General features: G+C 49.9%; 1 long non-coding RNA gene across 1 annotated transcript in view; it reads left to right on the plus strand.

Annotated features, from left to right (window-relative positions):
- LOC144158470 (uncharacterized) overlaps positions 1-11840 on the plus strand; it is a 52886-nt gene extending 41046 nt beyond the window's left edge. The window contains exon 5 of the long non-coding RNA XR_013320074.1: positions 11686-11840. This is a non-coding gene — a long non-coding RNA (uncharacterized LOC144158470). The remainder of the gene's footprint in view (positions 1-11685) is intronic.
- Positions 11841-15339: the final 3499 nt, after the last annotated feature.

Consider the following 15339-nt stretch of genomic DNA (forward strand, 5'->3'; position numbering starts at 1 on the left):
ACGAACCTCGTTCCTCGAAAGCCCACTTTGTGAGAAGAGTAACTGCTACTATGACGAAGGCGGCTCGTATGCCTACCAACATTCCTAGGGACGAGCACAAGATTATAGTACGACCTAGAGGCGGGCTCAACACCGGCCGCGTGGAAGCCACAACTCTAATGACGGCCATAATGGCGGCTACAGGCATAGCGAGAGACGAAACCCTGCAAGATACTGTATGTGCTAACGCGGCACAAAATATCATAGTGTTGAGCACCCCAAGCGAACAGAGAGCGGTGAAATACGCCCAACTCCGAACGCTCAACATAGGGGACCAAAGCTACGAAGTAAACGCTTACCACGCGGCGCCCAACGGCACAGCCAAAGGCGTAATTTACAATATCGCGGCAGCAGACACGCCGGAAGAAATAAGAGCTAACGTAGTGAATCAATGCAACCCCATGGCGATCGACGCACACCGAATAGGAGACTCGCATGCCGTCATCGTCCTGTTTCAAGGTCACAAAGTCCCGGCAACGGTGAAATACGGCGCGGTCTTACTCCGCTGCAGCCTGTACCGCCAACACCATCAGGTATGCCGACAATGCGGCAAAATCGGGCATCGTCAAGACGTATGCCCTTATCCTCAAACGAAAATATGCTTCGCATGCGGAAAGCCCAATCCAGGAGAGAATCACGAAGAAGAATGCAAGCCTCACTGCAAGCTGTGTAGTGGCCCGCACCCCACAGGGGCACCCGGCTGCTCAAACCGATTCAAAATGCCATACTTAGTCAAGAAACGACGCTGGGAACTCGCGCAGCCACCCCCACCGCAGAGCGCACGTGCACCGAGCAGAAACCCCGCCAATTTCCCACCTCTCGAAACTCAAGGTCAACGGGAGAGGAGCCGCAGCTGCACGCGGCGAAACCCCGCCCACCAGGATCGCTCGGCCTCCGGCAGGCGCGAAAGCCGCAGCAGAAGCGCTCGGCGCGGTAGCAGAAACGGTCGCAAAGCGTCTCGCTCCTGTGAAAGGGTTAAGTGGTCGGACGTAGTTATGAACCCCAAGCAAGGCACCAGCCCGCCAAAGCAGCACAAGACCGTGATGCAAGCCCTACAAGAAGAGAACGCCGAACTCAAGGCAGAGATCAGACGTCTGGATCAGCGCCTCGAAGAGGCGTTATGGCACCTTCGCAACCCACCGCAGCAGCAGCGGGAGCAACCGAAGGCAGCAGCAACCGCTCCGCAACCGGAGTGGGAACAAAGGAGAGTTCCCCGGCCCCAGTCCCTCACGCCGCGGCATCAACAACCCCCACAGCACACAGCGAGAACACAGGCAAGTCCCCAGCCTACCTTCCAAGTCCCACAAACGAGCAAGCATGCCCCCAAACAAGAAGCAAAGCCTGCACCCCGCCCAACCTCCCCCGAGGAGAGCATGGAATAACAAGACGACGAACCCCCCCAGCCTGCCAACGATGAGACCGAACCCCGCTCAACCAGCGGGATAAGCTCTGCTGTGCGCCTACGTAGGTGCACCGAGAGAATTGATCGCTTCGAAAAAAGAATGGATGCCTTCGAGCACCGAGTGAATGCCCGCTTCACCGCCATAGAGCGCCGCCTGGACGCGCTCCAAGACTTTCTATATCGCAAGCTAGGCCGTGAAGATGACGCAACAGAAAAGCGCAACCCCACCACCTCCCTGCAAGCATCAACATGGCCCGAACACCCGCAAACACAGGCCTGAAAATATGGCAGTGGAATGCCAACGGGTTTCGCTGCCGAAAGGCGGTCCTCCAACAACACCTACAAAGCATCGACTCACCGCCCGACATCATCATGGTACAGGAGACCCACGCGGAGAGTGCACCGACCCTGCCTGGTTACCGAGCGCACGCCAGCCCTCCGAGCGCGAGAGACTGTGGCAAGGGGACAGCGCAGGGAGTGTGTACTTTCGTGAAAAAGGGACTCACATTCATCAAGCATGACCACTTCCTCGACCGCAGCACCATAGAACACTGCGCGACCGAGGTGGTGGTCGGCAAGAAACGACAGGAAACCCTCCTGCTCGTCAACATTTACAGCAATCCAACGCACCGGCAACAAAAGTTCAAAGCCCTGTTACACAAAGCGACACGCACGGCAGCAAACGAAACAATAGTTATCGGAGGCGACTTCAACGTCCCGCACAAAGAGCTGGGATACAGCCGCACAACCACCAAAGGGAGAGATCTTCTCGACGAAGCCAACGCTGCAGGATACACCCTCTACTCGGACCCAGAAACCCCCACCCGCATCGGGACCTCCACGACGAAAGATACGAACCCGGACTTGACATTCATCCGACTGTCAACCAAGACTAAGGGAGACGTCACGTGGACCAATACGGGCTGCAACCTGGGAAGCGACCACTACATCCTGGAAGTCGTAATCCCAACATGTGTACACCATACAACTGCACCACGCCGCCAGCACAAACTCACCAACTGGACACAATTCCGCAAGACCCTAGAAGATTCCCATCAACTGCAAGACATCACAGACATCGAAGAGTGGACGTCAGCCGTCAAGCAAGCGGCGACTGAAGCCACCACCGAAATCGACACCGACGAGGACATCATCCAAGTCGACAGCAAATTAGCCCACATGATCGAAGCTCGCAAATCGCTACAACGCCGATGGAAACGACAGAGACATAACCGCAAGCTCCGAAAGAAAGTGGCCGAGATAGGACGAGCCATCGAAAAGTACAGCCAAGAACTGTGTACCCAACAGTGGTACGCCATGTGCAGCGCCGCCGACGGTCAACTACACAAGGGCCAGACATGGAAGCTCCTCCGCCAACTCCTGGACGAGACATCGACGAGGGGTTGCCAACAACACATGCTCTCCCAAACCATGCACGCAGCACTAAAGGAGTTGGGAGAAGAAGAGACAGGCAAGCGCATCAATGCAAAATATCTGCCCAGTACCCCTGCAGAACAGCACGAAGATTACCAAGGAACCGACAATCCAAACCTGGATAAAGACATCGAGGAGTGGGAAGTCCGGGCCGTGCTACAGGAACTCAACTGTAAGTCCGCAGCCGGTCCCGACCAGATCTCCAACAAAGCCTTACGAAATCTGAACGATGGGGCCATCACGGCCCTAACGAAATACTACAACCGCTGCTGGCAAACTGGCAAGCTACCGTCGCAGTGGAAAACAGCCCGGACGGTGCTCATACCCAAACCCGGCAAACCCCCCAGCATAGACCACCTCCGCCCAATCTCACTAACGTCATGCGTGGGAAAGGTGCTCGAGCACGTACTACGAAACAGGTGGCAACGTTACCTCGAGCAAGAAGGCCTCTATCCGGACACCATGCTAGGGTTCCGGGAGAAGCTCAGTACCCAAGATGCTATGCTGTTACTACAACACGAAGTCCTCGACACGACAGTCCCCACCAGAGACGACAGTCCCCACCAGAGACAACAGAGCAGTGCTCGGCCTCGACCTCCAGAGCGCCTTCGACAAGGTGAACCACTCGGCCATCTTGAAGCAGGTCTCTCGGTTAGGAATGGGCCAACGCACCTACAACTACATCCGGGACTTCCTGTCCAGTCGAACCGTCAAAATCCAGGCGGGAAACCTGCAACTCCAAGAACGAGCGCTGGGCAGCATAGGAACTCCACAAGGCTCAGTAATATCGCCATTACTCTTCAATTTGGTCATGATTGGAGTGGCCAACCGCCTGCTCTCGGAGGTCCCGCAAGTCCGCTACACTATATATGCGGACGACATCACGCTGTGGGTCTCCGGGGGCAGCGACGGCCACATAGAAGAAACGCTACAAGCCGCCATCAACACCATTGAAAGCCACCTTGCAGACACGGGCCTCAAATGTTCACCACAGAAGTCAGAACTTCTCATCATCCCACCACCGGGAAGATACCGGAAACAAGCCGCCCAAGGCGCAGAAAAGATCACATTACACACAAGCGATGGCACCGTCATCCCAAGAGTCACGATGCTCCGAGTGCTCGGAATGTTCCTCGAAGCAAGCAGAGGTAACGGAACCACAGTCGACAGACTGGTGACCAAACTGGGGGCGGCTACACGCCTCATCAAGCGCGTGGCCAACCGGCATCGAGGCATGAAAGACGCAAGTCTCCTCCGGCTGGTCCAATCATTTGCAACAAGCCACGTGTCTTACATCGGGGCCTTTCACGGCTGGAAGGCCCACGAACGAGACAAAATCAACGCTGCAATACGCAAGACCTACAAGGCTGCCCTGGGACTCCTCAATTGCGCCAGCACGGCCAAACTACTTGAGCTGGGCGTCCACAACACCCTAGAAGAAATTGCGGAGGCCCAGCGGACAGCCCAAATAGAACGCCTCAGGAGGACTAAGACGGGGAGGAACATACTCACCAGACTGGGCTTATCAGAGGCAGAAACACCGCAAACACAGGCAGCCCCCTCCCTACCGGAAGGCGCCAGGCGACGACTCCAAGTCTCACCAATGCCCAGGAACGTCAACCCGGCCAACAACCCGGGAAGACGCGCAGCACGAGCAAAGACCCTTACAGACACATACGCTGCCGACACCGGGGCCCTCTTCGTCGACGCAGCAAAATACCCACATAGACAAGACACCTACGTGGCCGTGGTGGTCAAGGCCACCACCGGTGAAATCTGCAACGCCTGCAGCGTCCGAGCATCGTCGGCAAGCCAGGCGGAAGAGATGGCCATAGCGTTGGCACTCACGGATCCCCGATGCTCCACAATCCTGAGTGACTCGCGCTCAGCCATCAAGAACTACGCAACAAACACGGTGTGCAGCGAAGCAGTGAAAGTGATACGGTGCAGTGAAGTGCGTAAACCAGTGCGCGACGCAGTGCCCACCACCCATCTAAGGTGGTTCCCGGCACACACTACCACAGACAGCAACGGGTGCAGTAGCAGCAACCCCAACCGTAACGAGACGGCGGACGCCGCCGCGCGAACTCTCACCAGATGCGCGACGACCACCACCTCCCTCGTCTCAACGGCTGGGGCGGACTGCGAAGACTGTGAAAGGTATGGTGCAGTGAACGCCGACACAGGCGACCGAGACGACGAAGAAAACGATCCCATACAAGAGTATGCAGAAGTGCTGGGGTGGTACAGGTACGGTCGTCGGACCATGCCCCCACCCCACCCTAAACTCACGCGAGAACAAGCAGTGCTTTATAGGCAGATACAGACGCGATCAGTGCTGACTCCGGCGCTCGCGCGCCGCGTGTGCCCGGAAGTGTTCCGCAGTGACGTGTGCAGTGTGTGCAACAACTCTAAGGCGACCCTGACCCACATCTTGTGGAACTGTGAACTACACCCCACAGAAGCGGCAGCATTCCCTGGACGGCTGCCAGAAGACATACAAAGAGCAGTGCATTCACACGAACTAGCAAGTCAGCTACTGGCAGTCCAGCGGCTCGAGGTGGCTCTCTCCCGGCAAGCGCGAGAGACTGAGCCTGCGGGTGGTCGAGGACACGTCCCCAACGGCCATCTGCGGGCTGGTCCAGCGTAGGCTGGGGAGGCAACATCACGAAGACGCCATAAACAAAGTCGGGTGGCGGGCGACCCTGCGTGGTCCCCCAACCACCTCCGCAGGACATTTTCAATAAAGTTCATTTCTCTCTCTCTCTCTCTCATTCGATGAGCTCTTCTGTGGTATTGTGTAGCCCCATGCTAAGTAGTTTGGCCGTAGACGTACTCGTCGGGAGACCCAAAGCTTGTTTTGTTGCTTTGCGGATGAGGCGATTGAGTTTGTCGGTGTCGGTTTGAGTTTGGACAATGTATGGCGCGGCGTAAGTGAGGCGGGACATGACAAAGGCCTGAACGAGCTGAAGAGTATCTTTTTCTTTCATGCCTTGGTGTAGGTTGGTGATGCGACGAATCATATGTATTTCCTGATCAGTCGCATTGCCGAGGTTGTAAAGTGTTTGGACATTTTGTGGCGTTGGCTTAGATAGTAAGACCCTGGATCTTCAGGGCGCTAGCCGGTGATAGTGTGTCCGCAGAGGATAATGGAGATTTTGTCAGGGTCAGAGTTGAGGCTGCGCTTACGAACTATAATTATTTTGATTTTTAAGGAGAACAGTGGAGGCCATTGGCTTGGGCATAGCCATTCACTGTGTCCGCAGCACGTTGTAGGCGCGTGAAATTGTGCGCGCAGGGGATGGTCGCATTAGTGTTGCTTCAATATCGCTGTCGGGCAAGGAAATTGCGTTTCTTGATGGTGTCTAATCTGGCTGAGACAGTATGTGTCATGGTGATGGTGTGCGGCTTATTTTTATTTTTTTTTATTTTTGTGTGATTTTAGTTGTGTATTTTAAACGTTTCTTGGTTCCACACGTCTACGTGATAGTAGTACATACGCACGTGGAACCACACAGTTTGTTAGTCTGCGCTGTGTGGTGTGTCCTTTTCTGTCGTCCCGTCCTTGTAGCGCAAATTTTATTTCCATTACGTTGGAGAGTTTCTTGAATGCCCCGGAGAGAATCGGTGCCCGTCCACAGGGTAATATCATCCGCATAAAGGGCATGTAGAAGGTTGGGTATTTGCTCTAGGAAAAGACTTGCCAGTGTGTCACAGTGCAGCCATAAAAACGGCCTAAACTCTCAACAGATCGTGGCTGCACGCAGGGGCACCTTGCAGAGGGAGGCACTTACCCAACTTCTCCAACATCTCCTCATCAGTCTTTCAAGGCACCTGAATTGAATTTCTGGTCTGGACTACAGAATATTTGCAGATGATAATAAAATCTCAATTAGACAAAGTTCATCAACATAAATTGTGGAAATTTACCGCAGCGTACAGACATTGTTTGAGCCTGTGCCAGAAAATGTGGCCTTAAATATACCCCTCAAATATCGCAACTCTTCCTGGCGAAGAAAAGGCCACAGAAAACTACCAATATAAGGTCCCAGTATATAAGGACATTATACTCCGAAAACCCTGTTCTAACTCTTGAGTGACCCGTAAATCGGACTCAACGATTACTGAAATCACCTGCATGTTAAGGCGTATTACAAAGGGGAAGGGCGGATAGAAAGAAGACACGATTCGCCTCGTACACGCTTTCTTCAAATCAAGAGTTTCCTACATCATTTCGTACGTCATATTCAGATCTCCCGAACACAAAAAGGCGCACTATTTAGGAAGGCGTGCAAGAAAACCTTCAGGCTGCTGATAAGCACGTCGACCGAGAGCTTCCTGCGTTCGGGTTCGACAACATTCTCGACAAGCACATTCAAGACCTCCTGATCACTCAACAGCAACTCTCGTACAACCCCAACTTACCCCCACCCTTTGGCCATTTCGGATATTAGATCCCGAGTTCGACACCCGCATGAAAGGAATCGCCAAAACAACTAGTGACAACATCAGGCTTGTTCCAATACGGCAAAATATGCACCCTCAGCAGCACGATGGCCGAAGAGCTGCCCAAACAACACTAAGGTCTAGGGACAAAATAGGAAGGTTGTCTACGCATATGTGGCAGGCTACGCCTGAGAGTATAACATGGCGGCAGCGGTAACCGACACGAAATAAGTGCACTATTCTTGCAATAACAAGCATTATTATAGTCCCCGCAGAATAAACACCAAATATCCTTTGCATCGTTCAAACGAAGGACATCACCGTAACTTCAGGCTCACAGGGAAGTTGTAAAGAAAAACTGGCGGTAATAAGCCAGTGCTCAAAACTAGGAATGCAAAGTGACGTACGTAGCAGTAGACGCGCGCGCGGCCAGGCAAACTCTAAAATAAAATTGTTGCGCTCACTACGGAGCTGCTTTATTTGAAGAAATTGGTTATTTTCTTTGGCGTGTGCAGCACACACGACCGATTAGGAATGCCTCTACATATTTCACCTTGCACAATACTTCATCGGGTACATCATTGCACCGGGCAATGAAAGTGCGGAATTTGGTCATGTGCTCCAAAACGTCAGTGTTCGACACGATCTCATCTTCCTCTGTGTTTGGTAACCATAGTCGTCTTCCTTCGCGTCGTCATCGTCACAAAAGACGATGACTGATCTCGCTTCTTGTCTTTATCGCTAGCTGCATTCAACTTCGGATCTCGCGCGAACTTCGCAGCAAAATCACCTACAACATAGAAATAAATACCCGTTCGCACACGTGATTAGCATACGACAACCGACCGGCCACCAACACCCAACACAACGAGAAAGAAAAAGAGCCAAACGCGGCTAGGCCTGCTAGGTAACTGCACATTAAAGGGACACTGAAGTGATTTGTAAACATTGCGGGATTACTAGCGCAAATTGTAGTCCGGAGTCTATAGGCCATGCTTCGACCACTCTGAGTGCGTTTACGCGAATTTATTTAGTAGAAAAATCAATTCGAAAATGCTGTCCTCCTCTCTGCATCCTCGTCCATTTTCTGTGGCGTTTTCGTGCGACGTCAGGAGATTACTTGTCTTGACTTCGCTACTGCACGGCTCGCCGACCTTCCGACAGAGTCAGTCGGCCCAGCGTTTATGGTACAGCGTTTAGTCCGCCGGCCGCCGACGGGTCGTCGCAGTTCGTTCGCTCAGTTGAAACTAACTAAGCCACGACACGTTTGTGAACGGAAGGATGTGCGTTTCTTCATTTTGTTAGTTTGTACACTGTATCAACAGTATCATGCTGTCCAGGTTGCTCCACACAAGCGCTGCACAAGCGCACTTGCGGCTATTCGCTGACTCGTACGCTAGTAGAAAAATCTAATGCCACTAGAAGGCGGGAGAAGTCAGCGAAGTAATATAGGTACTAAGGAAATAAAATCAACCTAAACTTTTACCGCACAGTGTAAGACTAGGGCGCAGGAAGCACTTTTTTGCGCTGGGTGAACAAACACAGCAGTCAGTACCACAACCACACATTTGCAGACGCTTTTCCGTCTACGAAATGCAGCGTCTAGACACGAGATATTGTGGGAATTTGTGGAACGCTTACTGCACGAGCGCTATACAAGAAATATTCATCTAGGCTGCTAAAATGCTAAAATAAATAAAAAATATAAATTGGCTATGCATTTTATATTTCTGGCACGGCAGTGCTGGCTTGTGCATGCCGAGGGGTCTGGAGCGCTAAGTATGTTGTTCTGCAAGTATTAAGTTAGAACCCCCGATAGCGCATGGTTTTTTTTTAAGTTGATTTCTTAGTTTTTCGCAGCTCATTGATCCATGGTGAGTTCGCATAACGCGCGCAGACTGACACTGACGCGCTAGCCAGTTCTCGTTGGCGTGTTGTTGCCATAAGCAACGACTGCTTGCGGGCAGTGGGCACAGGCCAAAATCAGCAGACCCTTGGCCTTGTGCGAACACGCTTTTTACGATACAGGCATGAGTGAGGCAAGCTCCAAATATGGGGGAAAAGCACATGGCATTTGAGCGTCTGCGGTGATGCGGAGGGAGTTCATTTACTGAGTAGGCCTCGGCTAGTGATTGCTACGATTCCAAGCCGTCCTGGGAGCCTTATCTTAGGCATTTTACAGCCGACAACATGGCAGAAGCGCGGTACGACGATTACTGAGGTATCGAGAAGGCCCGTCCATCGATAACATCGGATGTCAAGCATGCTGTTTTACGGAACCAAAACCGAAACTTGTTAATGCTAATCGTGGGCATCGTCCAATCACGGTGCACCTCCTCCCGTCGTCACAGCGTTTAGTTAGTGCGGCCGCCGCAGACCGCGCATGGTATTTTTTCTTCTTTCGAGCTTTTTCTCACAAGGTAAACGATGAAAAGTGTGTTAATTTGAGCCAGTCTACGCAGTGCAAGCAAAAACGGGAGCCTGACAAATATACTTCAGTGTCCCTTTAAACCCAAGCTTTGTGGTGGCGCTAGCTGTTGGCACTCGACATGGGGATGATGATAGGCACTGCGTCCGGAGAATACACATAGAAACGGCGGTTTCTGCTTCATGAGAGCGTTACGGCGCTGTTACATTTAGCCGAATTCGTAATACTGCTGTTCCTCGATTATAACGGAAAAAATAAATTACGTGCGTTATTCTGAAATGTGTGGTATACTTAAATTCGTAGTTTTGAAATATTTTATATTGAAAATATAGGAAATCTGGTGGAGATTCTTACAACATTTGTAAAGTTGAAAAATTAGGGTTCATAGTAACGAGATTTGACTGTATATATTCCTACCGACGCACACAACGTCCTGCTCGTTGAGCCCATTCTCCGTAATATGCACCCCGAGCACAATGTTAAACACCGTGAACATCGCGCACGCGTCCTAGCCTGCAAATACAGTACGCGACAGACCACCTCCTGCAGTCCTGCGACAGACCACGCCTCTGCAGTCACCGCTGTTTGCGATCCCAAAGCAACCTTTTACCACTCGCTAATTAACCAGGCGCGCTCTCGTGCCACTGTGAAAGAGACGGCTATTGCACTACTGCTCACTCATCGGCCTACCCAAGCAATAGCTATCTCAGATTCGACAACGGCCATTCAAAACGGCCATACAAAAAACGGCCGACGCCGATGCCTGGGAGGTACTTCTGCAAAAGCTCTCAAAATCCATCCTGTACGTAATAGGGTGTACGTCACACGGCGCGTACATGCAATGTTGCCTCACAATTTACGTCACCATGTCACTTCCTATGGCGCGTCTTTGGGGGCTGTGCTCAATCAGTCGCTTTATTTTCGCTTTTTAGAGGCAACAGGCTTGAGGACGGCCAAACGACGCAGTCATTAACAGCTTCCTGACGAGCGTACCCACCTATACCCTGGAGATAACTAGCACTTTTTTCGGTAGTACTATTAGTAATTCATTCAGTAATTTTATTCAGCAATACTATATGTACGCAATTATTATTGTGTTTGCCGGTCAAAGGTTTGGGGTCGCATCGATCTGTTTCAGGTTCAGATAAAAAAAATGACACCATCTTCCCGTAGGGGACCCTGAGTAGTATGCAAATCAGCCATGGCGTCGATTCAGGTGCCCATTAGTGTTCAGTTCGTCGTTTCCGTTAGGTTGAGGTACGTAGCTACCGTTATATTTACAGTTTGGTTTCCATGGTAGCTACCACACTTTTCACTTACCGGAACTACGAAATGGGAAATTGCGTTGAGCCCATGGCTGTTCCGCATACTACTCAGGGTTCCCCTACGGGAAGATGGTGTAGTTTGATTAGATGCGACAGTGCTATGTCTCTCCCTTGTCGTTGCGCCGTCCACACCCCCACTGCGCATGCTCGGCTTGCTGAACGCCCGGTGGTGTCTTACCCTTTAATGGCTCCTGGAGCGACAGACTTACCGGTGTCTTCCTGGGCCGGCACGAGACAAGCACGCTTCCCCTTAAAGAGCTTCTGGAGCGCAGTGTTGCCGGTGTCTTCCTGGGCCGGTGGATGGACGGACGACGGACGACGGAGCCGAGAGCAAGAGATGCATCGCATATAAAACGTTGATAATTTCGAAAGAACACGTTTGAATCTAATGCAGCCATTTAATATGCAGAAAAAAAACCCTATGATTCAACTTACATGAAAGCGCTTCTAGTTCAATGTTCTTTTTAGCGGATGTACCTCATGTGTTTTCTGACAAAGGAGAACATCTACCAGCTTTATTTTTCTCAAAAGTGAATATGTAGGCATGTTTCAGCACAAATAGCATGGTTGCCTCGGAGTGCAGTGCATTAACTGAATATTTTTTTTTTCAGGCTCCGCTGCATGTGAGCTGCACGTGTGGGAACAGAAGGTAAAAAGCCTACCCAAAGCTTGTGAGGAGGCGTACCAGAAAAGGTGCGGAACGACAGCAAAATACACGATATACCGCGAAATGTGCGTAGATGAAACCTACTGGAAATAAAAATACTAAACAAAATATCCTGGGCTTTCACCTTGCACTTTTCACTTAATTTTGGCGCATGTGCGCCCCATATTAAATACAAATGTCTTGAGGTCTGCCTCCAATCCACCTAACCGAGCGTGATTCTAAAGCTTCTCACAACCTAAGCACCCGCATGGCACTAGCGGCACCTATGGGTCCGCCTTACGAGGCCCCCTTGACAGCTTAAAGTTAACTACCCCGTGGTGATAAGAGGAATTTTTACTTTCACCTAAAAGATGGGGCGCTAAAAGCATTTACAAACTCGTTTACTGTCATCATCAACATTTGAAATGGGCCTGTATTGGAGATCTGATATGACCCTTTGGAATCCGTCCAGTAAAGCACGTAATATGAGGACTCATACCAGTTTGTGGCGCGTACAATGGCTAAGAGTTCACAGAACCCGTTGCTATCAAGAGAACACATCAGTATTAGGGGCGAAGCCCCTTAGGGGCTGCGGCTTTTGGCGTCTGCTGTTATCGTCGTCGTAATTGTCGTTTCATGTAGTCACTGTACTGGAACACCATTAAAGTCATTTACGCTTCGCGCTGGAGCGCTTCGTAACGCGTACTCAAAACACCGGGACACTCGTTTGCGCCTCGCGCTAGAGAGCTTCATGCGTCAAAGACAAGAGACTTTTACAGCAAAGCTGTATACCAATACACCCAACGGTTTCAATTCCATTGGCAAAAACGCCAGGGCGCCAAGAATACACTTATACACTGCACGATTCGCCCCTCCCCAGGTATTATGTTAGTGTAGAAGGCCCGAGATTTTTCTATGTTACGGCACCCTGTCATCCAGCTCTGAGGTGAGCAATGCGGGCATCATGAAGATTGCGATAAGTAGTTAATGCTTGCTGTAAATGCACCAGAGGATGCACCTTTCCAGCGCAGTTGTAGCGATCCGTTTTTGTCGTCTCCATTCTGTTCTATATCGGTTACAATGAACTAAGTTGGAAACTATAGCTGCAGTTTATGATCATTGCGTTGAGCGAACAGTTCCGGAATGTTGCGATTCGCGTAGCATAACTGCTGCAGCCGGAAAGTACTTCCGTAATTACGGGGAATCATCAACGAGACGTTCTCTAAAAGGAATCGGCGGTGCTGTTTACGCGTTGCAGCAGCACCTAGTGCACGACTGAAGATCAATTAGGATGCGCGACCTTCTGGCATCTCTCGATGGAGACTGTATACGCTCTGTGCAACTTTTCATTTGACAAATCACGCACTTTGTACCCATCTCCACTTTTGTTCGACGGCGAACGAAGCTCTCTGGTCGCAGGAATAAATAGTGAAATCAGCCATTTCTCCCTGTCGTTAGGCTTCTATTTTTGCGTAAAGCTGGAGAGCAATTCACAGATACCCCGATGGAAGCCTTATCGTATTCTCCACTTCAATTGAACGTTTTCTTGTTAAACGCCTGTTCCTATTGATTGCGACTTTCTTCGGAAATGTTGGATGGCAATAAGCGTCTTTTCGACACCCTCTTGATACAATGGCGCCCAGGCAAAGATGGGGACCAAAAGCAGCCCCTGAAGGCAGCCTGTGGCGGACCTTTTTGGGAGTTACTGCCGTTGGGAGCAGGTGTAGATATAAACGCGCGGTTTACCAGCGAATTAACAAAACGCGCTGAGCTAGTTGGTTCATTTCAGGAGTAAAAATAATGGGGCGCTAAAACGTAAGTTTTGACCCCCATTGTTAGCTTTTGTTGCGGTAGTTGAATTGAAAGGGAACGACGGAAGCGCGATTTTTCGTCTTGTATAGCTCCGGTGATTTTAGCTGAATTGAGTTTATTAGTTTTTGCAATAGGAGCTCAAGCAGCAGGAAGTGCTAAGCCCAACGAGTGGCCAATGTGTCTGAGCTTGGCAATACCTCGGCCGCCATTATTGGCTGGTGTTTGGGAAAGGTGACAAAACAACAATTGGCCAAGCTCTGCAAGGCCAATATTGGACAATGCTTAGCAAAGCATGTTACCATGATAATGCCAATGCGTGCACAACATGCTATTTTCATGAACATTTCTGGCTTTCTGGCCATTGCCTATTTTATGAGTTCGCTCGCGGCCCAATTTCTGCTTTATACATGCCATTATACAGAAAATTATTTAATGCGCACGCATTAAGTATTGTCTGTACAATGGCATGTATAAAACAGAAATGAAGCCGCAAGGCACAATAAATGAACTGCATCGACTTTGTAAAGCAATTACGTGACTTCCCAAAAACAATTGAACATAACGCACCAAATCTCTGTTCACGTTTTTTTTATTATGCACATCAAATTTACAACGAGAAACCCGACTTAACAGTGGCAAGAATACGAAATAAGTTTGTTCAAAACTTAATCACGAAAGTAAACCACAATGACAATAGTAGACTAAAAATAAAAAAGCTCATGAGGCGCGATCCAATCCATGCCTCGTTTAGCTGCTTGAGATGCCTACGAAACATAAGCATTCAGGCGTAAGAAAACAAGATTCTCTTCCTCGGTAATTCGCCGATCTTCCAAAAACAATATTAGTTCAAAAGCACTATTATAGAATAGTCCAGCTTCGAAGACTTGTTCTTTCTGCTGCATCCGCCACTTGTCCACGGGAAACACCTTTACGTCGTCGCGCCTGTAATACGCAAAAAAAATCCTTCACTACAATAGTAAATTCACGCTGATTACTAAATACAGTATGCGATACTTAGCACACTCCTTAACGCATGCACCTATGAAAATATTTAGCCTAAACTTTCAGCTTGATAACACTCACTCTGAAACATGAAACGTGCTGCACTTAAACCAATTTTTCAGTACTCTGCTTTACGACAGCAGTTACTTGACTCGTTTGAAAGGAAACAGTGGAATTTCACTGAAAAGATGCTTCATAAGAATTCCGAGACAAAGCAACACGCCAGAATTTCCGTGGAATTTTTTTGTGCCCACTGTATACACACAAACAATCGCAACCGACAGAAATATCGTTCCGTCAATGTTTTGTTAAAGTCAGTTTTGTTTTCTAACAACGCGGGATCAGAGACTACAAGGCAACGCATTACACAATTGGTTGGGAACACAGGCATTTTCAAGTTTTTTCGCAAGACATCTTTGCCAAACTGGAGCTAGATGAGCATCCTTGTGACCTTTTATTGCATTATATCCTTAACGGGTACCCAAACAAAGCGATAATTCCGAGCGACGCTACCAACCTAACTGATATGTGTTGATGTCGCCGTCGCTCACTTTTGCCTCGTCAGGCGCGCCAGAAGCGAATGAAACCGACAGAGAAGTCCAGCGGCAGTGTAATTACTTTGTCGCTCGGCCCTACGTAGCTAACAAAAATAAAGAAACGAAAGTTTCATTTAGAGCTAGCGTTTATTGAAGCCAACCTTATACATTCATAACTCTCATACTGCGTGCACCAGTCTTGCTTCAACGCATGCTGAACGTCGTCAGCCTGCAGTGGGAGTACGGCGGCTTGTCAAACAAATAGAAGC

Source organism: Haemaphysalis longicornis, unplaced genomic scaffold, assembly GCF_048455015.1.
Source record: "Haemaphysalis longicornis isolate Haplotype H1 unplaced genomic scaffold, Haemaphysalis longicornis Haplotype H1 scaffold_10, whole genome shotgun sequence".
In the NCBI taxonomy this organism is placed as follows: domain Eukaryota; kingdom Metazoa; phylum Arthropoda; class Arachnida; order Ixodida; family Ixodidae; genus Haemaphysalis; species Haemaphysalis longicornis.